We start from the raw sequence: 27,485 nt of genomic DNA, 5'->3' as shown, positions 1-27,485 counted from the left end.
ATTTGGTGAGTTTACCGTAAGTTCCATTGATTCAATAGGCTTATTCTAGTTGTAATTTACCACACTAAGTAACAGGATTTCAGCCAATATATCATTAATCTAGCAATAATGCAGATTGTTCAATACTAACCTTAAAATACTAACATTATCACATCCAATCGCCATGCCCCACCCCCAGCCTACCTATGAACCAATTAAGGTTTGGGAAGATAGGAACAGAAATGAGCTGTCTTAGATTGAGGGCAGAAGCGGGCAGGCACTTTTAATGCAGCCTTTTAAGAGCTAATAGGATCACTTAGGGTTGGGCGGAGGTGCAAAATGCCATTTGGTGCAATCCTTGCATCCAAATGATGGAATTTCCAATATTGTGAAGTGACTTAATAAGCAAGCCACTTCAGGGTAATTGAAGTGACTTAATAAGCAAGCCACTTCAGGATATAGGCAAATTGAACACTTCCTCTGTTCACTGGGGGAGGGAGAGAGGAAATGATTTTTTTTTACACTGCAGTAGACCATCAATACTGATGTACTGTATCAGTAAGGGGGGAAAAAGGATTTTCCTTGTCTTAGAGGATTCAGATGTAGACAGTTTCTCGACTGGCCCTTCAAATAAGGCAAAGACAATTTTTATTTATTTTAATAACTGATGCAGCACATTAGAGATGGTCTACTGTAGTCTTAAAAAAATAACTTCCTTTGCTCTTCTGCCAAGGAGCAGAGGTAATAATCCATTTGCCAATATCCTGAAATGGCTTTCTTATTAAGCCACTTCACGATATCGGAAATTCCAATTGGAAGGAGTCTTGACTGTGAGAAGGCTTGCTTCTGTCCTGTTCCAGCCATCACGTGCAATGGAAACAGCTCAAGCCAGAGCGATCCTACCTGCACCAAAAAAAGCAGAAGCCCCTGACAGAAAGAGGCTCAGAAAGGTGAAGGTAGGAATGCTTTGGGGACAATTTGGTTCGCTTATGTCATAGGATCCCCAGAAATGAATCAACCCATTCCTGCAGCGGACAAAACAGCAGGATAATTGCCTGTCTGACTGCACTCTAAGTCATATCACTGAATGATATGAATGAATTTCGTTGTATGGGTATACTGTATATATACTCTATATATACTTACAATGACAATAAATTATTGTTGTTGTTGTTGTTGTTGTTATTATTATTATCATCATCATCATCATCATCATCATCATCATCATCATCATCATCATCATCATCATCACTGGCCCATCAAGCAGAATGTTGCCATCATTAACTGGCAGGGGTTTTAATGTCAATGTTGTCATCATTAACAGCCTCCCCCCACAAGAGGCTTTTAAACAGAGATTGGATGGCAATCTGTTGGGGATGCCTTTAATGGCAGTGGGCTAGGCTGGATGATCTCTGGGGTGACTCCTAGCTCTAAAGCTCTATAAGTCTAAATGGAGATCTCTGGTATCCGCCCATCCCACTCTTAAGCAGAGCCAACCCTGCTTAGCTTCTGAAATCTGATGAGATATATTCAGGATGGTAAATTCAATCTTTCCTTTCCAGACATTCATATATCCATGGATCCGTTGGTTGAATGTGATTTCTTCATTCCCAGTTGTCCTGTGTTCCCAAGGAACGGAAACCAATTATGTAAACCTTTCCTAATTATGCCTGCCTTTGCCACCCCATCACTGACTCATCCATGTTCTTTCAAAGCAACCTCACTTTCTGCACTAGGGAAAACCCATCTGGAATGGTGCGTTTAAGAAGGTAGTAGACCGAAAACAAGGAAAGCTGGGTTAGACTACGATTTCCATCAGCCACACCCAACACAAGCAATGGTGAGGGATCATGAGAGACGTAGTTCAACAGTATCTGTTCCCCAGCCTTGATGTGGACAAACTGAAGCAGGTTCAGGGGAAGGCAATGAAGATGGCCAGGTGGATGGGAAAGAAGTCTTACATGGAAAGGTGGAGTAGCCTGATGCCTATACAGCCTGGAGAAGGAAAGGCGGGGCACCATCTTCAAATCCGTTGAAGAGCTATGACTTTAGAAAAGAAGAAGCCATTGTTCTCTGCTGCCCCAAAGGGCAAGGTGAGATCTAATAGGCTCAAGCTACAGGAAAGTAGATTTTCTCTGAACAAGGAAAGAAACTTCTCCTCTGCTGGAGGCTTTTCAACCTCTTTTGAAGGCACCAAGGTCTGGATTAATACCCAAGGTGATGTGTGCATGGGGTGACAGAGAAGGACTTAGGAGGCCTGGGTGTGAATTCTGGCTTAGCCACAAAACTCACTGGGGTGCAGTGGGAGTGGTATTCTAGGAACATCTCATGTACTTTGATAGCTCTGTTAGGGTCGCTGTAAGTCCGTTCCAAGTTGAAGGTGTGACAAACCCAGACCTACTGGGATCTGCCACACGTTAACTAAGCTGCCACCAACCATTCCCTTTAAGAAGTCACACAGACCAGGGATGGATTTTTAAACAAATAAAGAACAAGGTTTATTTAAAACAACACACAGGGAAAATAAAATAATCAGGTGAATAAGATAAAGTAACGTGGCTTATTCTCATTCATACATGGATACAGTTTGGTTCACACAGAACCCTTAACTTGAAGCACAGACCCTGAACCTATCAGTTCTGGCTAACCAACAGACACCTGAACCTATCAGGTTGGTACTCTGACACACAGTAGTACCCTGTCTGACACACAGACTCCCACACCAGCTTCTTCTTCCCAGCTGCTGCTTCGTCACATCCCAGCGTCTCCTAACTTCTCCACACAGGCTTCACATATATATACAGTACAGCCCCTCCTCCTGATGTCCCGCCTTCCACTCCCCATAGGATGGAACTTTCCCTCCAAACCCATGACAGACAGGTAACATCAGTGCTGTATGTAACACCTCCCCTCTTTATAAGTTGTTTTGTAGGGGGAAAGCTAACGTGCTTTTTCCCAAAAAAACAACCTGGATAAAACACACAACAACAGTTATACATACCATATCATACTTACTTATACTTACATTCTAAGTTAACCATAGCAATTAGGCATTTAAACATTTACCATATACATTACATCAATTTACCTTTATTCATACAAACCAAGTTCAAAAAACAGGTACATTTAACTTTTTGTTCACCAAAATATATACATAGTCCATGTTCTTTCGCCGTCTTCATTCTTCAGGTCTTCTTGACAAGGCGTCAGCAACACAGTTCACTGACCCTCTGACCACCTTCACTTCAAAGTCATAGTCCTGTAGGTTTAAAGCCCACCTCATAAGTTTGCTATTGTGGGTTTTCATTGTCTTTAACCATTGCAGTGGTGGATGGTCAGTGCACAGAACAAAATGTCTTCCCCAGATGTAAGGCTTGGCCTTCTGGATCGCGTAGACTATGGCCAAACACTCCTTCTCCACGGTTGCCAAATGTCTCTCACCTTTTTGAAGTTTCCTACTCAGGTAGGACACTGGATGCTGGTCACCATTCTCATCCTCCTGGCACAGAACTGCTCCTACCCCGCTGTTAGACGCATCGGTGTAGATGATGAACTCCCGGTCGAAGTCTGGAGCACGCAGCACTGGATAGATGATTAGCGCCTGCTTCAACCTCTGGAACGCCTCCTCACAGTCGCTGGTCCACGGGATGCGGTCATCAGTCTTCTTCCTCGTCAGATCGGTCAGCGGAGCCGCAATCTCGCTAAACCTCGGGATGAACTTTCTGTAGTAGCCCACCAACCCAAGAAATGATTTGACTTTTCTCTTGGTGTTGGGTCTAGGCCAATCACGAATTGCTTCTATTTTGGCCTCTAGGGGTTTTATCACTCCTCCCCCTACCATGTGACCTAAATATTTTGCTTCTGGGATACCCAGCTGCAGTCTGTTCTCTCTGCAGAGCCTAGGCCAAAGCACTCCCTCCCCTGGGTTTAAGTGCCTCTCCCTGGCGTTCTGGTCATCCCAAGCTTTCTTTCTGACCTTTTGAGCTTGCAGGGTCTCTGCTGCTAGCTCTAGGTTTCTCTTTAGGTCCTTCCTTAAAGAGTCTATATATGTCACAACGTCCTGTGGGTCATCCTGGGTGATGTGCTCCCAATTTTGTTTGATCAAATCAAGGGGCCCTTTCACCCTTCTCCCAAATAAAAGTTCAAATGGGCTGAACCCGGTACTGGCTTGTGGCACTGATCGATAAGCAAACAAAAGGGATTGCAGCTTCTGGTCCCAATTGTTTGGATTCTCTGCCAAGTAAGCCCTAATCATGCGCATTAGAGTCCCATTGAACTTCTCAGTTAACCCATTACTTTCAGGATGATAGGCAGTAGTTTCCTTGTGCTTAATTCCACAGATTTGCCATAAGCGTTTCATGAGCTTTGATGTGAACGATGCTCCCAAATCTGTGATTATTTCTGAGGCAAATCCCATCCTGGACATATACCCCACCAAGGCATCTGCCACTGTGTTAGTTTCAATGTTAGTCAAGGGTATGGCTTCAGGGTACCTTGTGGCATGGTCCACAATGGTGAGAATGAACCTGTTCCCCCTCTTTGTGGCCTTGGGCAAAGGTCCCACAATATCCACCCCTATGCATTTGAACGGAGTGTCAATCACAGGCAAAGGGCACAACTTTGCTTTGGTCCTGTCACGGCTATTCCCCTGCCTTTGACACACATCACATTGTTTACAGAACTCCCTGATCTGCTTCCCTATGTCAGGCCAGTAGAAATTCTGTGTGATTCTCTGCTGTGTTTTGTTCACCCCTAAGTGTGCAGCAAACATGTCAGAGTGCCCCCTTTGTAAGATCATGGGGCGATACTTTTCAGGTACCACTAGCTGACTTCTGATCCCATCTCCCCCTTTTGAGATATTCCTCAGGGTCTCTCTATATAAAATCCCCTTTTTCTCCAGAAATCTCACTGGGGTTTCAGGTGTTAGCTGGGCTTCAGTCACCTGTTCAAAACACTTTTGGAGAGTGGCGTCTGCCTTTTGCTCTTGTCCAAATCTGCTGTCTGTGGTTAAGGTTTCCACCACAGCTTCTGAACTCCCCTCTGCTTCCGTCTCTGGCTCATCATTACCCCCCTGAACTGTCCCCGTGGTGGCTTGTGAGCGGGTAATCACTAGCACCCGTTTCACATGTTCAGCCAGGTCATTTCCCACGAGCACGGCTGCTGGCAGAGTCGATGAAATTGCTAGCCGCCAAACTCCCCTCCAGCCTTGAAAGTTGACAGGTACCTCCGCGACTGGCAGTGAGATTACCTGCCCCTCAATCCCTGCCACCTTCATGCTCTCATTTGGGATTACATACTCCCTAGGAATAATATCTGGATGGCACAGGGTCACCTGGGAACAAGTGTCCCGCAGCCCCCGATACTGATGTCCAAGTATTCCTACGTCCACCCCTGCTGTCTCAAACAATTGAGAATCTGTTCTCACCAGCAAGCAGCGCTTGACCTCTACAAGAGGACCATTTTCCTCAGCCTGATCAGCAGATGTAGCTGTTCCAGATTGAGTAGCCATGGCAACAGGCTCCCTCAGTGACAATGAGCCTTGCTCTTTCTGGACACAGAACACAGCTTTTGGCTTGGTTCCACTCGAATCCTGAGGCACCATTCCTTTTAGCTGCCTTAATTTCTCACACTCTGAGATTAGATGGCCCTTTCCCTGACAGAAATAACATTTTCTGGTGTATTTTGATTCTCTCTCATCTTGTTTTGGTTTTCCCTCCAAAATCTGAGGTCTTGGTTTCATGTCTGAGGGCTTCCCTTCACCATGGGCCCCTCCCCCTTGCTGGTTTTTCCCTGGTCCCTGAGAGTACTTGCTGTAGGTTTCTTTGGGTTTTCCTACAGATTTCTCCTCACCTAAGGGCTTTCTTATCTGGTAAATAAAATCTGCAATCTCGGCAGCTTCGGCCACAGATTTCGGTTTCCTTTCCCTCACCTGGAATTTCAGTTCCCCATGCAGGACTGAATAGAACTGTTCCAGTGCTATCAAGTCTTTAAGCTGCTGGTAGGTCTCTGTCCCCTCCTGAGATAGCCATTTCTCAAGCAGCCTCACCAATTGGGCCCCCACTTGGGTAAAAGTCTGCTCTGGTTTCTTTGTGAGGGACCTGAATCTTTGCCTCAGCTGTTCCGCATTTATCCCATGTCTTGCAAACACCAGTTTTTTAAACTCTGCAAAATCTTTCATCAGTTCCTCAGGCATCTCGGCATAGACCTCAGCCAGGCTACCACTGATTAAAGATCGCATGATGGTCATCTTCTCAGTTTCCCTCACTGAGAAGTCCACAAACGCTCTTTCCACTAGGGAAAAGAACACCTCAGGACAATCTCCCTTGTGGTACACAGGGAATTTCTTCAGGTCAGCTTTAGACAGTTGGCCTCCCTCAGAATCCCTATTGTTATTATTGTTCTGGTTCATCAGTTCCAATTTTTTTAATTCAAACGCCATCCTTTCTTTTTCCAGAGCAATTTTCTCTCTCTCCATTCTTTCTTCCCTCTCCATTCTCTCTCTCTCTCTCTCTAATTCAAATTGTCTTTGCCTCTCCCTTTCCTCCATTTCAAATTGCCTTTCCCTTTCCTCCCTTCTTTCTCTCTCTAATCTTTCCTCCACTTCAAATTGCCTCATCCTCAGTTCATGCTGTTGGGCTATGAGCAATTTTCTGAGTTCTGGGTTCTGCTCTCCTGTGCTGTCACCCTGCACTGAGCCAAATTCATCCTCAGAACCTTGGTCAACCTGGGGGTCTTTCACTTCACCCATTTCTGCCATCTGGCTTCGAGTCAAGGGCATAATCCCCCCGCAGAACAAGCTGCTTTAAAAAGTCAAGCCTCAAAATAAAACGACCACTTTTTTTTTCTTTTTTTTTTCAGAACCAGCTTTCCCTATACATTGCTGCTGTCCTTTCAGCACTAACTTGCAACAGTTGCGAGCTAGAGTCTACCCCCCTCTGCTGGGCCTCTCAGCAGACAAGCTAGCTCACTGCTATTTCACAGTTTTGCCTCAGCTTTTTTCCCGCCAAAAACAGGCTGCCTCAGAGCACCCTAATCTAGTCTCCCCAGTTGGCACGTTCTTCCACTAGCGCACCTCCCCGTGAGGTACACCTAGAAGATTACCTACGCGCCTCAGATTGTCCCTGACTAGACCCCCCTTGCTCTGGGCACACTTGCCAAGGCTTTGCTGGACCGCTGGACAACTGGACCAGTCGTATCCCACACGCTGGACACCAATCAATGTGACAAACCCAGACCTACTGGGATCTGCCACACGTTAACTAAGCTGCCACCAACCATTCCCTTTAAGAAGTCACACAGACCAGGGATGGATTTTTAAACAAATAAAGAACAAGGTTTATTTAAAACAACACACAGGGAAAATAAAATAATCAGGTGAATAAGATAAAGTAACGTGGCTTATTCTCATTCATACATGGATACAGTTTGGTTCACACAGAACCCTTAACTTGAAGCACAGACCCTGAACCTATCAGTTCTGGCTAACCAACAGACACCTGAACCTATCAGGTTGGTACTCTGACACACAGTAGTACCCTGTCTGACACACAGACTCCCACACCAGCTTCTTCTTCCCAGCTGCTGCTTCGTCACATCCCAGCGTCTCCTAACTTCTCCACACAGGCTTCACATATATATACAGTACAGCCCCTCCTCCTGATGTCCCGCCTTCCACTCCCCATAGGATGGAACTTTCCCTCCAAACCCATGACAGACAGGTAACATCAGTGCTGTATGTAACAGAAGGCACACAACAACAATCACAAGGTCTGGGGTAGAGCTTGGAGAAGGGTCTTTTTTCTCTTCTGGACTACTGCCAGTCTAAGTCTTCTAGCTCTGCACCCACCCTTCAAAAAAGAACCAAAAACATCCCCCTCTTCCAGGTTACTTCAATAAAGCAGAAGGTAGGCTGGATATTCTGATACCTGTCCAGATCTAGGATTCTTTGCTATCATCCTTCAGTTATCTTTCTCCACCTACACACATACACATATTTCTCACACTGAACGACTGAAGGGGAGGCTGACATTTCTGTCCCTGCTAAATTAGTTACGTTCTCTCTGTTAAAAGAGTGCTAGATTTAGGAGCCTGCCTGGATTTCAAAGATGTACTTGTGTTGTATAATTCATCGGCTGACGAGAGCTACAAGGTGGCTAACGAAGCCTGGGTCTGCTTTCCAAACGCACCTCTCTATTTGGATGTGACAGAAAGAGAGAGAGGGAGAGAGAGAGAGAGAACAGGCCACAAACTCAAGAAGAGAGAGGTGTCTGAGTAACTCATCTGGGCCCACTCTGGGCAGGGAAGAGAACCGACACTCAATGGGGTGAACAATCAAGCAAACCATAGATACCCAGTAACGAAGAGGTTGCAATAGACAGGTTAGCTTCACTGAAGGGACAGATTGTGTTGTAGATTGAGAAGGGAAAAGAGGGTTTTTGTTCAAAACCAGCAGCCGCCGACCCAAAGCCGTAGGAGATCCTCACCAAGCATTATGAAGAACATCCAGACAATATATCGCAGTATGGTGAAGATTGGGTTTTCCCAAGCCAGTTTCTAAAGGGCATTTTCCTGGGGAGACACAATTTGTGGGTGTATTACTGTGATGTCTGAAACCCAATTTTCACCAAATGTGGGAATATTATAGATGAGAGTCAGACGTTTCTCTGTGGTTTTGGTGCCTCTAGGTGCCTGGGGGGATTTTTCCTGGGGGGGGAATCACTGGGGGTATATAACTTGGATGTCCAAAACCCAAACTTCACCAAACACGCAGGGCTTGTTGAGGAGAATCAAGGGACGCTTCCCTGTGAATTTGGTGTCTCTAGGTGCTGATCCTGAAGCTGAGGCTCCAATACGTTGGCCATTTAGTGATGGAAAAGACCCTGATGTTGGGAAAGTGTGAAGGCAAGAGAAGAAGGAGACAACAGAGGATGAGATGGTTGGACAGTGTCATCGAAGTGACCGACATGACTTTGACCCAACTCCGGGAGGCAGTGGAAGACAGGAGGGCCTGGTGTGCTCTGGCCCATGGGGTCACGAACAGTCGGACACAACTTAATGACTAAACAACAAGGTGCTGGGGGTGCATTTTATGGGGATTTAGAATAAAAAATGAAGTGATGAATTGATTATTGGTTAAAAATTGCAAACTCGTCATTCATGATTTGTTAACCTTGACAAATCATGAATCAAAATGCATCACCATTTTTCTGATTTGTGTCCATCTCTAGTGGTGGATTCTCCTCCCCTGGAGGCTTCCAAACAGATTGGATGGCCCTCTATCAGAGAGGTTTTAGTTGAGATTTCCTAGATGGTCAAAACAGGTAACCCTTGAGATTGCAACTCTATAATTCTATTAGTCTAGGTTATTTGTTATTTTTCCAGGGTGGCTGGTTGGTCATTGCTTTAAAAGTGGCAGGTTCATTGTGTTAGCATATAACAATGCTATGATCATTAAGGGATAGAGAGCTGTCATTGAATGCCAGTATGCTGCAGAGGTATGGTTTAACACCCCTTCTCTTTAGACTGATCCCCCCAAAGGAAGCCACAGGCTTGAGTCTCCAAAGCTGATCAGGGCAGTTGAGGACTGGGCATTTTGGAGATGGCTCATTCATAGGGTCACCATAAATTGGGGGGGGGTGACCTGATGGCACACAACAAAAAATGGTTGCAATCAAGAGAAAGAGGCTGACTGAGGGATTCTGAAAACTGAAGTTCAAAAATAAACTTTCTAAACTCTGGATGCCTCCCCAACTTCAGAAGCCCTTTCTCAGTCCTCATTATTGCGACCGATATTTTACCCGGGGAAGAAATCTCTCCTTTTTTTAATGCAATGACATTTTTGTAGCTGGGATATCTGGGCACTGTGTTATTTCCCCCAGGCAGCACCTTATTCGACACATGAAACTGGGAGAGCAGATTTGACACACACACCCCCGGACTCTGAGCACCACTTGGCTTTATCAGGTAGTGGCCCATGGCCCACTGTTGCAGGGGGGGCACCTATCCTGTGGTTTGGGCCCTTTCCTGTCTCTGTGCTCCTTGGTTCAGCTTATCAGGTAGAAGCAGCTGACGGAAAGCCACCATCGAAACTCAAGGGGGTTCCTTTCTTTTTGCTGCAACCCACAGACGGACTGAAATTCTGGGAACTGTGATCCCAAAAACACAGATTTTTTTCCCATGGTTCCTCCCTGGCCCTGCTCTGAATGTCCCCCTCCCTCCCCCCTGTCCGTCCGTCCCACCCCTTGAGCCCCACAACCACCCTGCTCCAGGCAGGCCCCTGGAGAGAGCATGAGAATCCCTGGAAAGCAGATGACCCCTTTCCTAGGGGCAAGCCTGCAGCCGGGCAAAGCCTCTCCTGAGCCTCCCGGCGGCGTGTTCTTTGTTTGTTGTCCCGGGGACTCAAAAGACCGTCTTAGTGGGGTGCGGCAAGCACTTTGAACAGGGATTTGGGATAAAAGGCCCCCTTCCAACACTTTTATGTTGCAGCCACCAGCTCTCACTACAGGACAGGCTAGAACAAGGCAGCACAGAACGTGTGTGTGGGGGGGAGGGGGGTGTTGATGGAGGGTGGCCAGCATGAAAACTCCCAAAGGCTGTCTCCCTGTTTTTGGTGAGGGGATGTAGGTAGCCGGGGATTTCTTGCCTTGTCTGCCAGGCAGGATTCTGCCGTGGGTCCGGGCAGAAAGCCCCAGTGATAGCAGGAGGAGGTCCTCGGCTGTTTGCATCCAGAGGGGCGCTGGGACGACTCTGCACTCTTTCACATAAAAATGACTCATTTTATTAGGCTTCGGGTTTTGTGGATTGGATTTCCCATCTTTCAGTGCTGATTTCATTGCATGCCATGAGAGGAGGGGAGATGCGCATTGGGTGTCTCATCGAGGTGTGCCGTCAAGTCCGTTCTGACTTCTGGCAACCCTTTTCAGGATTTTCCAGGCAGATAATAGGTAGAAGTGCTTTACCCTTCTCTTCTTCTGGGGGACGGGGGTGCCCTGGGAGTGAGCAGCTTGCCCAAGGCCACCTAGGCTGGCTCTTCTCCCTTAGAGGCACACTGGGGAATCGAATTCCCAACCTCGGGCTCCACAGGTAGACACTTAAGACACTGTGAACTCATCAAGGTGAATTTTCTCCACAAAAGTTCACCATTTGTTTGATTTTTTTTTAGTGGTCCAATAAAAAGTATCACTCACCTTTGCATTTGTGTTAACTCGGTGTCCTGTCCAGCCAGTGGGGGAAAGGAAGATGCCCCACAGAGCAAACAGTGGAGCAGTCATCATCCGAGGCATGTTCTCCAATTGTCAGGGGCAGCTCACGTTCTGAGCAGGAAGATCCCCTGTCTATCTAGACATGAGCCAAGTATGCCTACCATGCTGTCCTGCTAGCCTAGTTGCATACATTCCTGGGGATTGTAGATTACACCTGAATCTCCTTCCTCCTCTCCTCTCTTATTCTGCAGTTCAGAAGATCCTTCCTTGGCTGCCTTTGTCACTGCAATATCCTGGGCAGCAAGCTTCTTTTGCTGCAAGTTCTCTGCAAACAGGCGCGAAACCACCCATTTCACACTCCTGTTTTAATGAGATCCCTCACCTCGAAGCAGGGCACTGCCAGCTCACCAGTTGGCCTGTGCTGGGAGGAGGCTTCCCATTGCTACGGACAGAGTCAGGGACAGCAGCTTTCCTGCTTGGCATGTGGTGATGATGGAGCTGCTGCAGCCTGCCCTGCTAGCCAGGCAACAGCAACGCTGCCCATGGGCAGGTGCCAAGGTCGCCAGGAAGCCTCCCAGCCTGGGGCAGGTGGCCATGCTGCTCTCACCTGGGGGGCAGCGCCATTGCCTCTGTTTGTGCTACATCTTGATCGCTGTCGATAGCTAGGAAGCCTCCCAGCACTGGGCAACTAGTGACGGAGGTCCTGGTGCCATTTTAAAAACTGTGCCCTGGTGGCATTTAGAGATGGGTGCAAAGCCGGACCACAAACCAGAAAAAAACCACCAACGGGGCTGATTTGTGGTTTGGGGTCACGGTTTCGTTCGTGGATCCTGCTTTGCTGAAACAAAGCACCAAATGTTTTTTCGGCAAAAGGGGGTGCCCGTCAAGCTCCTCTCCCACTACCCCCCATCAGCTGCCTACTTTGGCTTCAAGCTGCTGCCACCGCCTCCTGCACCCCTGCCCTCTGGACAAGCAGGCGCATGCGCAGAAAACGAACAGGCCCTGGCAGGCTGCCTGTCAGGACAGTTGCCGCAGCGGAAGGCCGGGAGGCAACGGGGGCTGTGGGAGTGTGCAGGCAGTCCCTCCCCTGGCACAAACCCTAAAAATGAACCATGCACCGGGTACAAACCACGGACCATCACAAACCACCGCCTTTCCTCTCCGTGCCGATCTCTGGTGCTATTTTTGAACTGCATCACTTGCATCTTGTGCCGTAGTCGTAGCTGGGAATGCCCTTCGGGTTCTCCCAAATGTAAGGTTATGAACCTTGCTTTTCCACTCACTGAAAATGGACTCTTCTGGCTTTGGAACCGAGAAGCAGCCTGAGAGCATTTCAAGAGTTCAAAATGAGCCAGCTGCAGCCACAGGTCAAGTGGCCGGGAGCATGCGACGTTGCTGCTGCTCAGAGCGTTCACACATGAGCAACACATAAGTCTGCTGCCCAGGTGTATCTGCCTCTCCCTGAGAGATTTCCCATAACTTCAAGAGCGAGGCTCCAGAAAATGACCTGAAAACTGACTCTAGCCATGCAAGGGCCTATCTTTAATGCAGGTTTACTTGTGTTTTCCCCTCTCCTCGTTTGGAAGGCCTTCCTTTACAAACTGCTGCCTGAGGAAGGGAGAGGAACCAGATCAGGACTATGGCAGGGGACAGGGAACATCTGGTCTGCCAGCTGCATATGGTCCCACTTGGGCCAGTTTTTTGGGGGGGGGCAAGTTCTCCCCCCAAGCAAAAAAAAAGAGGAGAGGAGATAAGAAATAGAGTGAATCTTAAAAAAAATCAAAGAGTCTGTTCTTAAAAAAATCTGGAAGTTAATGCCTAAAATTAACATTAATATTGTCAATTTAAATTATTGTTTTAACTGTTTTTATGTATGATTTTGATGTGAGCCGCCCTGAGTAGACGCCATCTAGAAAGGCGGGATAAAAATCGAATAATAAATAATAAAATAAATAAATAAAATCTTGTTGCACTGTTGTGTAAAATGAGTAACTTTTGAAGACCTGTTGCTATCAGCTAACAAATCTCTATAGGCAATATTTTATTTTATTTTTATACCAGCCAGCCAAGCTACTCTGGGCGGTTCACAACATAATCAAACAGAACACATCATTACAAATATAAAATAGAATGTCAACCTAAAACATCATAAAATATAACAACAATAAACAGTTGCATATTAAAGCATTAGATATTTAAATTTTTTAAAAGGCGATACTGTTGTCTTCAGGCCGGGAACTTCAGCTGATTTCCATGGATGGGAATGCTTGCCAAGTTATGTGGGTCAGGATGCAAGAGCTAATGCCTATGGAGATTTCTTAAACTACGGCAACTGGACTCCAGATTTACACCTTTTGAGTAACAGCACAACAGGATTTCAGCCACAGTATGCCCAAAATGTGGCTCTATTCAGAAGGGCCGGCGTGGCCCCCAGAAGATATCAGGGACCCAGACCCCCAGAGTTTGCCAACCCAGACATTTAGGAGAGGAGTTTCATGAACACAAACATGCCACTCCCGGAGGCCTGTGGGTGCCAAAAAAAGGTGATTTTTTTGTGGTTTTGTTTCATTTTAAAAGGAATATTTTACACTTAGAGATGGGGAAGGCTCTTGGGTGACTGAGGGATACACATGTGGGCTATTCTCAGATTCTGGTTTTGCCTTTGTGTTTTTCAATTGTTTGGTTTGGTTTAATCCGTTATGTATCTTTTCCTTTAAATGGTAAAGGTAAAGGTTCCCCTTGACAATTTTTGTCCAGTCGTGTTCGACTCTAGGGGGCGGTGCTCATCCCCGTTTCCAAGCCATAGAGCCAGCGTTTTGTCCAAAGACAATCTTCCGTGGTCACATGGCCAGTGCGACTTAGACACGGAACGCTGTTACCTTCCCACCGAGGTGGTCCCTATTAATCTACTCGCATTTTGCATGCTTTTGAACCGCTAGGTTGGCGGGAGCTGGGACAAGCGACGGGCGCTCACTCCGTCGCGTGGATTCGATCTTACAATGGCTTGGTCTTCTGACCCTGCAGCACAGGCTTCTGCGGTTTAGCCCGCAGCGCCACCACGTCCCTCTCATTTCCTTTAAATGGATAAAGGACAAATAGCAGATGGGAGTGATTTACAGTGGAAAGCAGTGGGCGGTGAAAAGTGTAAACATGGTTTTCGGGATCATCATAGAACTGTAGAACTGGAAGGGACCCCCATAGGTCGTGGAGTACAATCTCCAACAAAGCAGGAAATCTGGAGCGCAAGCAACCCTGACAAAGAGCCACCCCCGAGACACACAGCTCACACAACACAGCACAGGTAAGTGTGCAGAAATCTCTCCATTCCATTCTCGTTGTGTTTCTCCAAGGGTCGTCTTTCTCTTCTGTATCAGGACTTGAGAATTTGGGGATCTGCTTTTCCACATGAACATGGGTAGATATATTTGGCCTCCGCTTTTACCAATGTGCAGATTTTGTACACCTTTGTGGTGGTATACAAGTTCGCACATTTCAGAAAGTACAGCATGCAATTTGGAAGCCTTGCTTTTTTGGGCGGAGGGCTATGCCAGTGGGGGATTCTGGGAGATGCAGTCTAAACATGTAACATTTGCAAGCTTCGGTGCTGATGTGAATAAGACGGTTCCCTGTGTTCACAACTAAGGTCTCAAATCTAGATTTGATGGCTCCTACGGTTACTTTTTTTTTTTTGGCAAAGAAATGGGAGAACCCAAGTTCAAAACATGGTGGAAGGAAGCCATGGCTAGTCTTATGCTAAACATTTTTTTTCTCTCCCTAGTAAAAAACCACCTTGCTTTCTCCCCTGAAGACAAAATAAAAAGGCAAACAGGGCCGGGGAAGGAGAAAATCCAAACTCTTGTTTTCCCTAGTTAACAGGAAGAATTGGAAATGGACTCAGCAGCTGTATAAATGCTGCCAATTCAGCTATTTTTTGCATGCATTTGCAATGTGCAATTTATTCGGTTTCTGCTAGCCACAGGAGAGGCAAGATAACTACATATCCAGCATCAAAGCCCTGTCGCCCCGCGTGGCTGTTGACCATTTCGTGCAGCTTTCCTCTGGCTCCTGAGATGGTGTGTTTTTATTTTTCTTTTTTTTTTTTGCTAGGCATTGCCACAGACTTGCTAACCGAGTGTTACATATTTCATTTTATTGATTTATTTATATCTCGCCTTCTCCAATTACTGCAAACCCCCACAGAGTTGGGGAAAGCTTCGCCTGTTCAATTTCTGCCTGTCATGCCCAATCATTGCTGATCAAGGACATCGCTGCCTCGGACAGCGTAGGGTGATTAATCCCCAGGTGTCTTTATCTATCAGCCTGGGACGGCTGAACGTCAACCCTTTGGGGGCCTACGTCTGGGCCAGCCCCTTGAACAAGTGCTGGCTCGTAATCATCATCATTCTCAGAGCTTTGAAACATTGCTTTTGGGAGCTACAGCTCCCTGAATATTGAGGGGAAACATTCCAAGCTCTAATGGAAGAAGCAGGAGTGTAGGTTTGCACCCACTCCCAACACATACACAGTCAGGTGCAAATTCCTGTACAGGTTTGTGCTAACAAGGGCACACAGAGATTTTTTTTAGGGGGAAAAATCCCTCTGTCCTTCCTTTTGCATATATACCCAGGCAATCATACATACCGTTTTCCCGAAAATAAAACCTAACCTGAAAATAAGCCCTAGTATCATTTTTCAAGATGCTCAAAATATAAGCCCTACCCCCAAAATAAGCCCCAGTTAAGCGAAACCCCACTGTCCACCATTGTGCAGCATTGTGTAGCAAGAAGAAGAAGACATGACCATACTTGAATAAATGTGGATTGTTGTACATAAATAAAACACCCCCTGAAAATAAGCCCTAATAATGCATTTTTTGGAGCAAAAATTAATATGACCCTGTCTTATTTTTGGGGAAACACGGTATCTTAGAACTGTCTTTCTCCCCTACACATCCATCCACCACCCTCTCACCCTGTTCAGCTATTATATGAAGGAATGACAGTCCATACGTACATGATACCCCGCAAACACAATTCAACACAACCCTGTGTCACCAGAATAAATAGAAAAAAATAGGCGGGTAAGCCGTAAGTATGCAAAGCAGTTAGCTCAAGAAAGCTAGTCAAGCTGCATATTATATGCAGAACATCATCAAGGTATCAATCATGCAGGAGACTTTCAAAAAAAAAAAGCATATTCCCAATGGGTGTATTTATTTATATATCACATTCATCTCTCTCCTTTCCTCCAAAGAAGTCACATGTACACGTCTTTCCAACCCCTTTATCCAGTTTATCCTCAGAATACCTTTCAGAACATGTATATCCAAGCAACTCTGGACCTCCAGGTGGTGTTGAACTGAAATCCCCATAATCTCTTGCCGTTGACTGGTATAGCAAGAGCTGAAGGAAATTTCAGTCTGTCCACACCTAGAAGACCATCATGGTCCAACCGGGGCCAGTCTTCATTAAAACTGCCTACCCAACATTCCTCTTGGGGACTCTGCTGTGAGATGCTCAACCATCTGAAAATGCAAGCGTTCAGATGTTCCAATACAATACTCATAGAAAATCAGAAGGAGCTGCTCTGGGGTCCCCAGATAGACTACGACTCCCAGAAATCCTGGCCGATGGTAAAGGTTTCTGAGAGTTGCAGTCCAAGAATATCTGGGGACCCAAGGTTAGGAGCCATTGATGTACAGCACAAAATGTGTGTGCTCTCTCTCTCTCTCTCTCTCTTTCACTTCCGTCACACTCTCCATTCAAGGTATCTGGTGCCGGAGCACCCAAGCTTTTGTTGCATACCTGTATATATGTGTGCGTGCGTGCGTGTGTGTTTCTTACTCTCTTTTCCTTTTTGACAAGTCCCCAGTAGGCTGGAAGCCAACAAATAAGGCTTATCGGAAATAATTGGGAAAGGGACGTGGGAACCAGTAGAAGAGCAAACAGCCAGCAAGAACGGTAAGAAACGTTTCATGAGTAAACAGCAAAGGCACCGCTCCCGACGGGGTTTGTAAGGGCTTTGGCTATCCCGAGCCAGGTGGCCAGAAATGGGATCTGGAGCAGGGATTTGGAGCGTGTCAGCAAGGTGGTCTCTTTCTGGAAAGACCAATGCCTCTCCTCTTCTTTTCCATCAATGTAGTTTTAGAAGAGGGAGCTGTGTGAGTCTGTGCTAGCTATATATAAGGCAGAAAAAAAAGGGGAAAGGGGGAAATAAAGAAGACAAAAACATTGTGAAACCTTAAAAGACTAGCAGCTATACAGTATTTTGATGTAAGCTTTTGTGGACAAGCCCACTTCCTTAGATGTAAGAGTGGGACGACATGGCAAATATTTTATACATTTATATATAGCTCCAGAACAGAGGAAAACGGAATGTCAGCAGGGGTCTTAAAGGTCATTTCCAGGTCTGAAATGCTGCATTCTCAACAACTTCAGTCCATAAACAGTCTCTGCTTTGGGGCCATGTATGTTTAAAAATTTGCCATGCAGTCCCACTCATGTCTGAGGAAGCATACTTGTCCACAAAAGCTCACATTAAAATATAGCAGTTAGTCTTTAACGTGGTGGGATGTGGTGGCGCTGTGGGTTAAACCGCAGAAGCCTCTGGGCTGCAAGGTTTGAAAGATCAGCAGTTCGAACCCACGCAACAGAGTGAGCTCCCGTCGCTCGTCTCACCTCCTGCCAACCTAGGAGTTCGAAAGCATGTAAATGTGAGTAGATAAATAGGTACCACCTCGGGGGGAAGGTCACGGCGTTCCATTTCTAGTTGCGCTGGCCACATGACCACGGAAACAGTCTATGGACAAGCGCTGGCTCTACAGCTTGGAAACGAGGATGAGCACCGTCCTCTCGAGTCGGGCACGGCTGGACTAAATGTCAAGGGGAAGCTTTTCCTTTAACATTTTTGTCTTCTTTCTCTTCCCCCCTTTCTTTTCAGTTTCTCTCTCCCAAACATAAACCCTCCCATTTATATATATAATATATATATGTATGCATATATTCCACATCCACCACCACCACTATATCATTAGTTTTTCTCTCCTGCCCATATCACTGTGCTGCAGCTAATGATGAAGATGGAGAAAAAGAAGATGATGGTATACTATAAAGCCAATTTGGACAAGATAACCCTTACACGCAACTTGTCCAAGGCTTCACAGGCTGGCTTTTCTTCCATCAAATCAAAACTTCATCCCATTGAGTATTAAGCCAGCTCTGCAGCAGATCATTTTTGTAGGTGAATAGTTGTTTTCATGTGCCTGAGAACCTCAGCCTACTCAATGGTGTTTTCAAAGGTATGAAGGGCCCCTCCCTTCTGGGTCATATGGGAACACAGTCTCTCCCTGTCTCTTTTTCTTAAGGTCAAGAAAAGTCATCAAGAGCTGACAAAACAAAGCAAAGCATGCTGCTTATATACCACCCCATAGTGCTTAAACCACACTTTGGGCAGTTTACAATTTGATTATGGAGGCTACACCTTGTACTCCCCCCCAGCAAGCTGGGTATTCGCTTTACCAACCTTGGAAGGATGGAAGGCTGAGTGAACCTCAAATCGGCTACCTGAGATCTGCAGTACAACCGTTTATCCACTGACAAAGCGACAGAAACCAGAAAAAGAGAGCCCCCATTGACCCTTGTGAGGAGGCAGCAGAGTTTACAATTAGAAAAGTTACTTTTTGCAAACTACAGCTCCTCGTACAGATGTAATTCTCACAAGCTCTTGGTTTATTGAGAAACAAATTATTTTTTATTTAAAATATTTATATACAGTACCACTCTCTCTTAAAGGCCCAAGTTTGCAGTCTTAAACATCAAAAGCTGAAATAATAAATGATTGCAATATTTAAAAAGAATTAAACAGACAACATATTGAAACTCCTAAAGAAGAACAATATTAAAAGCACAAGTAAAACAACAGAATGCAATAATCCCCTTGGTCAACCAGTCATTTAAAGGGAAAACCCGCCTGAAAAGTCTTCCAAGAAAAATAAAATCCCTCATTTCTCCTTATGTTGAGAGTTCTCCATGCAAGGATTATAGCTTTTCCCCTCAGAGAAATATCACAGGGAATCTCATGGGAACTTCTTATATTTTGTGATCTCTCCTCCCGCCCGGAAGAAACACCAATCTGCACAGAATTATAACAATTCCTGCACAAATGACATCTTTCCTGCACAAGATTCCCCTGGACAAAGGCATTACGCCGTGCAGAATTTGGCCAGTTTCTCTCACCAAAGAACCCATCAAAAGCAAGAGAGAGGCAAGAGAGACGGAGAGGCTCAGCATGGCGAGCTTTGGAGAATCTCTCTGATTCGAACCATCCTAAATGAAATAAATGGAGCAGGTCTATTTGGAAACCCCACTCCACAGTGTCCCTTAATGCATTGATCTGGTTTTGTGGTGGTTCAGACATCTTTGTGACGTCGTAAGCCGTAAGGCTGTCCCATTCAGGCCAGCGTTTTACACCCACCTCCTTTCAAGAGACCGCCATGACTCCCACCACCTACGCCCACCTGTTCCCTAGAGACCCACCCTGAACATCTGTTTTGCCCAACCACACTGAGGAGCATCTCAGTCTGCTGTTGTTGTTTAGTCATTTAGTCGTGTCCGACTCTTCGTGACCCCATGGACCAGAGCACACCAGGCCTTCCTGTCTTCCACTGCCTCCCGGAGTTTGGTCAAATTCATATTGGTCGCTTCGATGACACTGTCCAACCATCTCGTCCTCTGTCATCCCCTTTCTCCTCTTGCCTTCACACTTTCCCAACATCAGGGTCTTTTCCAGGGAGTCTTCTCTTCTCATGAGAAGTATTGGAAGCCTCAGCTTCAGGATCTGTCCTTCCAGGGAGCACTGAGGGTTGTAACTGTGCAAAATCCCTCTGATTCAAAGGGGGAAATTAAAATGGCAGCCACTTGGCCTTGTTCAGAGCACCGTCCCTGCCTCCTACCATGGCTTCCTTCTGAGTTCGACTGCACTCGGAAGATATGGCGGAGGCCGGATTTTCTCAGTAACAATATACAGTGGTGCCTCACATAGCGAGGTTAATCCGTTCCGGATTTACCCTCGCTATGTGAAAACATCGCTGAACGGATCAAGAAAACCCATTGGAACGCATTAAACATTGTTTCATGTGTTCCAAATGGGCCAAAAACTCACTGTTCAGCGATATTTTCCTATGGCCGGCAACCATTTTCACGCCCTCCCCTCGCTTACCGAGGGTGCGAAAACGCTGCGCGCGGCCATTTCGGGGCTTCCGGCGGCCATTTTGGAGCCACCGAACAGCTGATCCGCGGGTCGCAAAGCGAAGGTCGGTAAGCGAAACGCTTACCGACCTTCGCTATGCGAGTTTCACCCATTGGGGCCATCGCTCTGCGATCGCAGTTGCGATCGGAAAAAAAACCCTCGCTATGAGGATTCGTCGTTCTACGGTGCGCTCGTTAAGCGAGGCACCACTGTATTGTTGAAAGTAATGCCTGCTGTAACACACAGTAGTTTCAAACGGCTTGTTCTGGAACACTGCTGAATCCAGTCCCCTTCACTTTGCAAAAGAAACATTCCAGATGAAAACTATTAGGACTGGTTTTGTTGACATGGAGAAACACGCCTGCCCTTTGCCTTGAGATGCTCAATGGTGGTGTGGCCTAGGGAGGCTGCCATGATGAAAACATACATGCTCTTCAAATATTAGCTGCAGTTCCACTGCACTGCTTCCTAAGCTTCCCTTGACCTAAAGTCAGTCTTCTTGATGCAGTTAGCAGGTCCGATGTGTTCTTGCTGTCATGTTAATGACTTGTGTAATGATTGTCTTTCCCCTTCTCTTTCCAAAGGAGACATGATCAGCCTAGATAATTCCTGGTTAAGGAAAACAAAATTTCAATTTCAAGGACTATGGGAAATGGAGGGAAAAACCCTATACACTCAACTTAAGGTACAGCTGGCACAGCAGGAAGAATATGATGTGATCCATCTATACATTTCCAGCTTCCTTGAGTGAATTCACTGTAGCCACCCGGACCCATTTGCAGGATTCAAAAGGAGCTGCATTAAGTCTGCTCCTTCCACCTCTCTCTCTCATTTACTTGTCCTTGATGCCAGAGCATTAGCCTGTTCCAGTGCTGGGTTAAACCCCCCCCCTTTTTTTTTAAAAATGGTGTGGAGATTAAAGGCACTCTGGGTTTTAATCTGACTTCCTCTGTGCCTGACATGAAGCAAATTGGCAGTAAAACGCCCAATGAAGTTGTCCCCTTATTAGCAGGTACAGAGCATGCTCCCACTGACACCCAACGTGAGAGGAAAAGCATGGAAAACCATAGTCCCCCCCCCCAAAAAAAGAGGTTGAGCAGATGCCTTTCAGCTCTTGACATCTCTGAGCCACCGCTGGGGAGGGGGGGGTGTCTCAGCGGCAGGACTGAAGGAGATCAGCCTTGTTCCTGAAAGGGTAAGGTCCAAGCAGACAATGGCTTTTGCTCTCCCACACCTTATCATGAACTCCCTCCCCACCAGCAGCTATCCCCCGAGGCAGCTTCTCATGGACACGGTTGGCCGCATCCTGCTGCCTGTCCTGGAGGCTTCGTTTCAGCAGCAAATATCTGTTTTTCAAATAAGATACTCCGGGCCCTGTCCTCCTCACTAGAACCCACTGTTCACGCCAGCCTCTGCACCGTCTGTTTGGAGGGCAATCACACCTGTAACGTTTCATGCCCATCCTGCGGCCGTTTGTGTTCTGCCTTCCAAACACACCTATTTAATAAGCAACACAGTAGTCACCGTACTCATTTTCTCAATACTGAGAGCAGATTTTCATGTTGGCGCTCTGCTGCCAACGTTACCTAATTTGGCTGGCCCAGGACGGTCTGGATTATTGGGCAGCGAGCTTTAACAACTGCGCGGTTGTATTGGACACTGACCATGGCTTGAGCATTTCATTTTTATGTCCGTACGCTCTTCCTGTAAGACAAGAGGGTCTCCCCCCACCACCGCCCAAACCTGCTGTGGGTCACACTAGACCAGCCCCCCCCCCCCAATTGAAACGGAAGTGTCTGGAAGTCTATTTTTGGTTCTGTAAAACCCTTGAGGCAGCAAACCCAGCAAGGGAGCTGTGCTTTATTTTTAGGAGGAAGTACTGTTCCTAGAAGTTCCCAGGAGTGGCAAACCTCCATTTCAGTTATTTTTTTTCCCCCTCAGCCAGTTGCCTTAAAAAAAAAAAAACTCAGTGAGTCTGAGGGCCAACAGACAAGACCCTGGAGGCCACGTGGCTCACACCCCTGTTCTAGGAAATCTGACATTTGGCTTGTCTAGCCTGTTTTATTCTCCTGACAGTTCTTGTTTCCCTCAAAATGTGGTACTGAAGGAGAGATTTCTGATTGCGGTGGGCTGCGGGAAGGAAGGTAAGTGGGTTCCAGATCCAACCAAGTCAGAACTCTCACTAGAAGCAAAACATTGACTACATTGAGGCTATTGTGCTTGGGGCGCAGCATGAGAAGACAAGGCACACTGGAAAAGATAAGGATGCCGAGAAAAGGATGCAAGAATTCGAACTCAAGTCCCTCTTACAATTCGGAAGCTCTGAAAATAGTTCCAGCACTCAAGCTACTGAATTATTTTTTAAAAAAATTATGGAGTGAACTGTATATATGGAATATAAAGTTCTGGTGTCTATGCATGAAAAATATACATATGCAGCCAGGCTGGGAAGAAAACATCTATTTAGAAGCTGGAACTGTCAAAAGCTCTTAGATTCTCTGATTTTCACTTGTGAATGTATCTCTGTGCCAGACAGCACAGTGTCTGTCACAATCTTCATACAAGTGGAATCTCTTGCATGTACAGTACTTTTTTTAATTTTCCCTTGCAGGCAAACTGTATTGGCAACCTATTGTGTTAAAATCTGCATAAATTTGCATTCAACATGCACAATTATGCTGATGAGGGTCTCTAGCTCTCAGAAGTGGCCCAGTGGGCCTCGTTGATATTGGGCAATGGGCCAAGAAGAACAGTGAAAAAAACCATACCTGTATCTGGGCCATGTTTTTTTTCAGACATCCCTGGGCTTAGCCAGTCTTCCCCAACCTATCATCACCCAGTGTATGGGACTACAGCTTTTTCCCTTCCTAATTAGGAAGGATCATAGAGCTGGACCATAAAGAAGGCTGACCACCAAAGAATTGATGCTTTTGAATTGTGGTGCTGGAGGAGACTCTTGAGAGTCCCCTGGACTGCAAGGAGAACAAACCTATCCATTTTGAAGGGAATCAACCCTGAGTGCTCACTGGAAGGACAGAGCCTCCAATACTTTGCCCATCTCATGAGAAAAGAAGACTCCCTGAAAAATACCCTGATGTTGGGAAAGAGTGAAGGCAAGAGGAGAAGGGGAAGACAGAGGATGAGATGGTTGGACAGTGTCATCGAAGTGACCAACATGAATTTGACCCAACTCCGGGAGGCAGTGGAAGACAGGAGGGCCTGGCGTGCTTTGGTCCATGGGGGTCATGAAGAGTCAGACACAACTTAATGACTAAACAACAAATTCTTTCAATGGAGGACTGACTCTACCCTTCAAACATAGGGCTTTCCCTAAAAGATGGCAGGTGACCACCTTAAATGATGGCAAAGAGGCTAACCTAAGGTGGCCACCCAAAGAAAAGTTGCATAGAAAAGGGAGGATTCAGCTGGAGTGGCCTTCGTGGCAAACTCCTTGTGTGGAAAACCCCTCTTTTCACAACTATTCTACTAAAACGTACAGGAGCCCTGCCCACTTTCGGATGTGGCCACCCAAAGCTGGTGACCCAGAGAAAATAATGGGTGGTGGGAACGCTCAAACCAGTGCACCCCAAAAAGGTACTGTATATCATCTCTAGCCATTTTTTCCTGTGGATGATGAAAAAGGGTCTCCTACAGCTGCTGGATCCACACCTTGGCAAGCTCCTGCACCTTTAAAACTGCTTAGAAAGGAAGGCCTACCTCCCTATTGATATACACACACAGTCATGCCAAACAGAACAGAAATCTGTACTGGGAAAACAGACAGGAAAGAAAGTTGTAACCGCAAGGTTTTGCCGATGGATGGTATCTGTTAGTGAGATTTCCACAAAGACCTGAGTCATGGTAACAACGAGAAGTAAAACAGGGCTCTGGAGAAGGTGCTTCCTGCTGAGGGCCATCCAGGAGGTGAGCAGTGAAACACTTTGGTTGCCACATCTGGCTGGCCAAATATTCGTAGACATCTTGAGGTGTCCCCACCTGCTCTCCTTCAGCTGTCCTAATCTGGGTTCTGGGGACATTCAGGAACAAGGAGTTCCAGGAACAGGTTGAGTTTCTGCAAGGGCACAGAAAGGTATAGCTTTCGTGAGTTGGATGAAGACTGATAAAGAGTGATTTGCATTTAACCAAAAGAGCCTCCCAAGCCATGCTCTTGAAGTCCTTTCGAAAGACAGCCTTACTTGGCGAGGAGCTTAGGTGAATGATAGCTTCAGCTACTTGAGTAGCAAGCAAAGTCCAGCAAGCCAACAAAACAAGCACCTCCTGCCGGGAAAGGCTAATCAGACAGCCAGTAATGGTTTACTGGCTTTGGGCTATTGAGTTCTGAGTTAAAATCTTCTTTGGGACATGACACTCATTATAGGATTTGGGACCAGTCCTTGTCCTGCCTCCAAACTTTTTTTTTTTTTTTTTTTTTTTGCAGGGGCATTTCATGGGACGGAGCTTGTGCGCCTTAGGAAAGGCTGATAAAAACTCTAAAAATATTCCCCTTTTGCAGGACTGTCCACAGGCAGGGGATTCTGGGAGCTGGAGTCACATTTGCAAGGTCCAGCTGAGGCACAAGGGAGTAACAGAAGCAAAACAAAGGTTTTGCCTTTTGCACTGGTCCATGAGAAAACTGCCCTTCATAGGGGCAGTACAGTATCTCTGTTAGGACTTACCAAAATCCCACAGATGTATAAAAGCTCTGGTAATTCTTTCTAGAACTCCAGAAATACAGTACAGAACTCCAGAAGGGCTCTGAAGAGATACAGAATCTCTTCCTTACTCCCCCACCCCAGTACCTCTTCCTTGAATAAACTGGGAATACAGATTCCAGTTCCTTCAGCAAGCTGGCTGAGCAATTAGCACATAAGATACCTTTGGGATAGGAAAAGCCATTCTCTTCTTCAGTTTTAGCACCAATGGCCAAACGTTCCTCACAAATCCAACCATTAATTTAATTTTCGAAGGCACAGATATACACTGCTTAAACATAAGCCAAAGGGCAACCACACAGAATGCTGTTCCCGGAGTAAAGGTACTTCTGAGTCCTAGGACAATCATCCCCAGCCTGACACACTACAAACATCCATCATCCCCTGCAAACAGGTCAGGAATGAAGGCTCTTTTAATCCTGACGTCTCAGAGGGATGGCCGGTTGGGTGCCATTACCCTTAAAACGATTAAAAATAAAAGCAAAAAAAAGTCAGCTGGGGTTTGCATACAAGGCAGAAGATGGCTGTTATTTCCTTCCCACTAGAAAGGCCACAGCCAGGCGTCTCGAATCAGGGCTCCTCCAGCCGTCTCAGACTACAAATACCCTTCACTCAAGACCAGAATGGTGGGGGATGATGGACCTTGTTGTGGCCTGATGCATCTGGAGCTCTGCTTCCTCCCAAACCCTTCCTGGTCCCAAGGCCTGCCCTTCATAGGGGCAGTACAGTATCTCTGTTAGGACTTACCAAAATCCCACAGATGTATAAAAGCTCTGGTAATTCTTTCTAGAACTCCAGAAATGCAAACAGGTCAGGGATGAAGGCTCTTTTAATCCTGACGTCTCAGAGGGATGGCCGGTTGGGTGCCATTACCCTTAAAACGATTAAAAATAAAAGCAAAAAAAAGTCAGCTGGGGTTTGCATACAAGGCAGAAGATGGCTGTTATTTCCTTCCCACTAGAAAGGCCACAGCCAGGCGTCTCGAATCAGGGCTCCTCCAGCCGTCTCAGACTACAAATACCCTTCACTCAAGACCAGAATGGTGGGGGATGATGGACCTTGTTGTGGCCTGATGCATCTGGAGCTCTGCTTCCTCCCAAACCCTTCCTGGTCCCAAGGCCTGTCTCTGCGCAAGGCAGAAGGTTTTCTTGCCAAGGGACAATCCCAGGAAGAGATACAGAAGCTTCAGAAGACAGTTGCCAACAGAAACATGGATAATGGGGGTGAGAGACCGTTCTGTACCTGGGCGTCAACTTGCGAGAGAAAAAGTGACCCCATTTTCTCCTCTGCAGGAAGATAAGTTCAGCCTGTAGTTTGCATGAAATCTGTTCTTTCTTTCTTTCTTTTGGGCAAGCTTAGAAAGGGCTTAGGGGTTTGGGGGAAGGGGAAACCAGGAGCCAGCCCTGTTCCCCGAGCTTAGGCTGCCATCTATTGACTCCCAGAAATCCATGGGCTGGGATGGAAAATACAAGCAACTCCCTTCCTAATCTTCACAAGAAGGAACTTTGTTCCATTCATGGGTCATTTGTGTATTTATTTACATTTTCATCCCACCCAACTTGTGGCAGAGATGCTCCTCTGGGCGCCTGACAAGACGAAATAAGGTAATAATGAAAACATCACTAGAAATACAAATAAGGCATCGTTCACAATAAGATTACTTCCAAAAAAATAAAAATAAAAACTACACGCACAATAAAATTGCAAAATAGTTGGTGGCCAGCAGAGACAGGTTCGTGAATGCAAAATAAAATTAACATCCAAACATAAAAATTAATGAATGAATTCATTTGGGGCAAGGCTGCGAAAGGCTTGCAAAAACAGCCAAGTGTTCAGCTGTCTCTTAAAGCCAAGGAGGAATGGAGTCAATCACACCTCAGATGGAAGAGAGTTCAAAAGCAATGCAGCCACCACAGAGAAGGCTCTGCTTCAGGTGGCAGGTTTCTGGGTCTTCCTCGGAGTGGCCGCTCAAAGCATCCCATTATAAGAGATGCTGGTGGGACAGGTAGATATTTTGAAGGAGAGGCACTCAAACTAGTAGCAAGATCCCAAACCATTAAGGGTTTTAAATGGCAACATGTACATCCACATTCCGTGTGTGATGTCCCTGCAAAGGCCAGTGCATACGCACTGCAGCACTTGCGATTTTTGTCACACATTAGCCATGAAATTAAAAGACACCTGCTTCTTGGGAGGAAAGCAAACCTCAACAGCATCTTAAAAAGCAGAGACATCACCTTGCCAACAAAATTTCACATAGTCAAAGCTATGGTTTTTCCTGTAGTGATGTATGGAAGCGAGAGCTGAACCATAAAGAAGGCTGACCGCCGAAGAATTGATGCCTTTG

The sequence above is a fragment of the Pogona vitticeps genome, chromosome 3, assembly GCF_051106095.1.
Source record: "Pogona vitticeps strain Pit_001003342236 chromosome 3, PviZW2.1, whole genome shotgun sequence".
Classification (NCBI taxonomy): Eukaryota; Metazoa; Chordata; class Lepidosauria; order Squamata; family Agamidae; genus Pogona; species Pogona vitticeps.
This window is presented reverse-complemented; position numbering follows the sequence as displayed.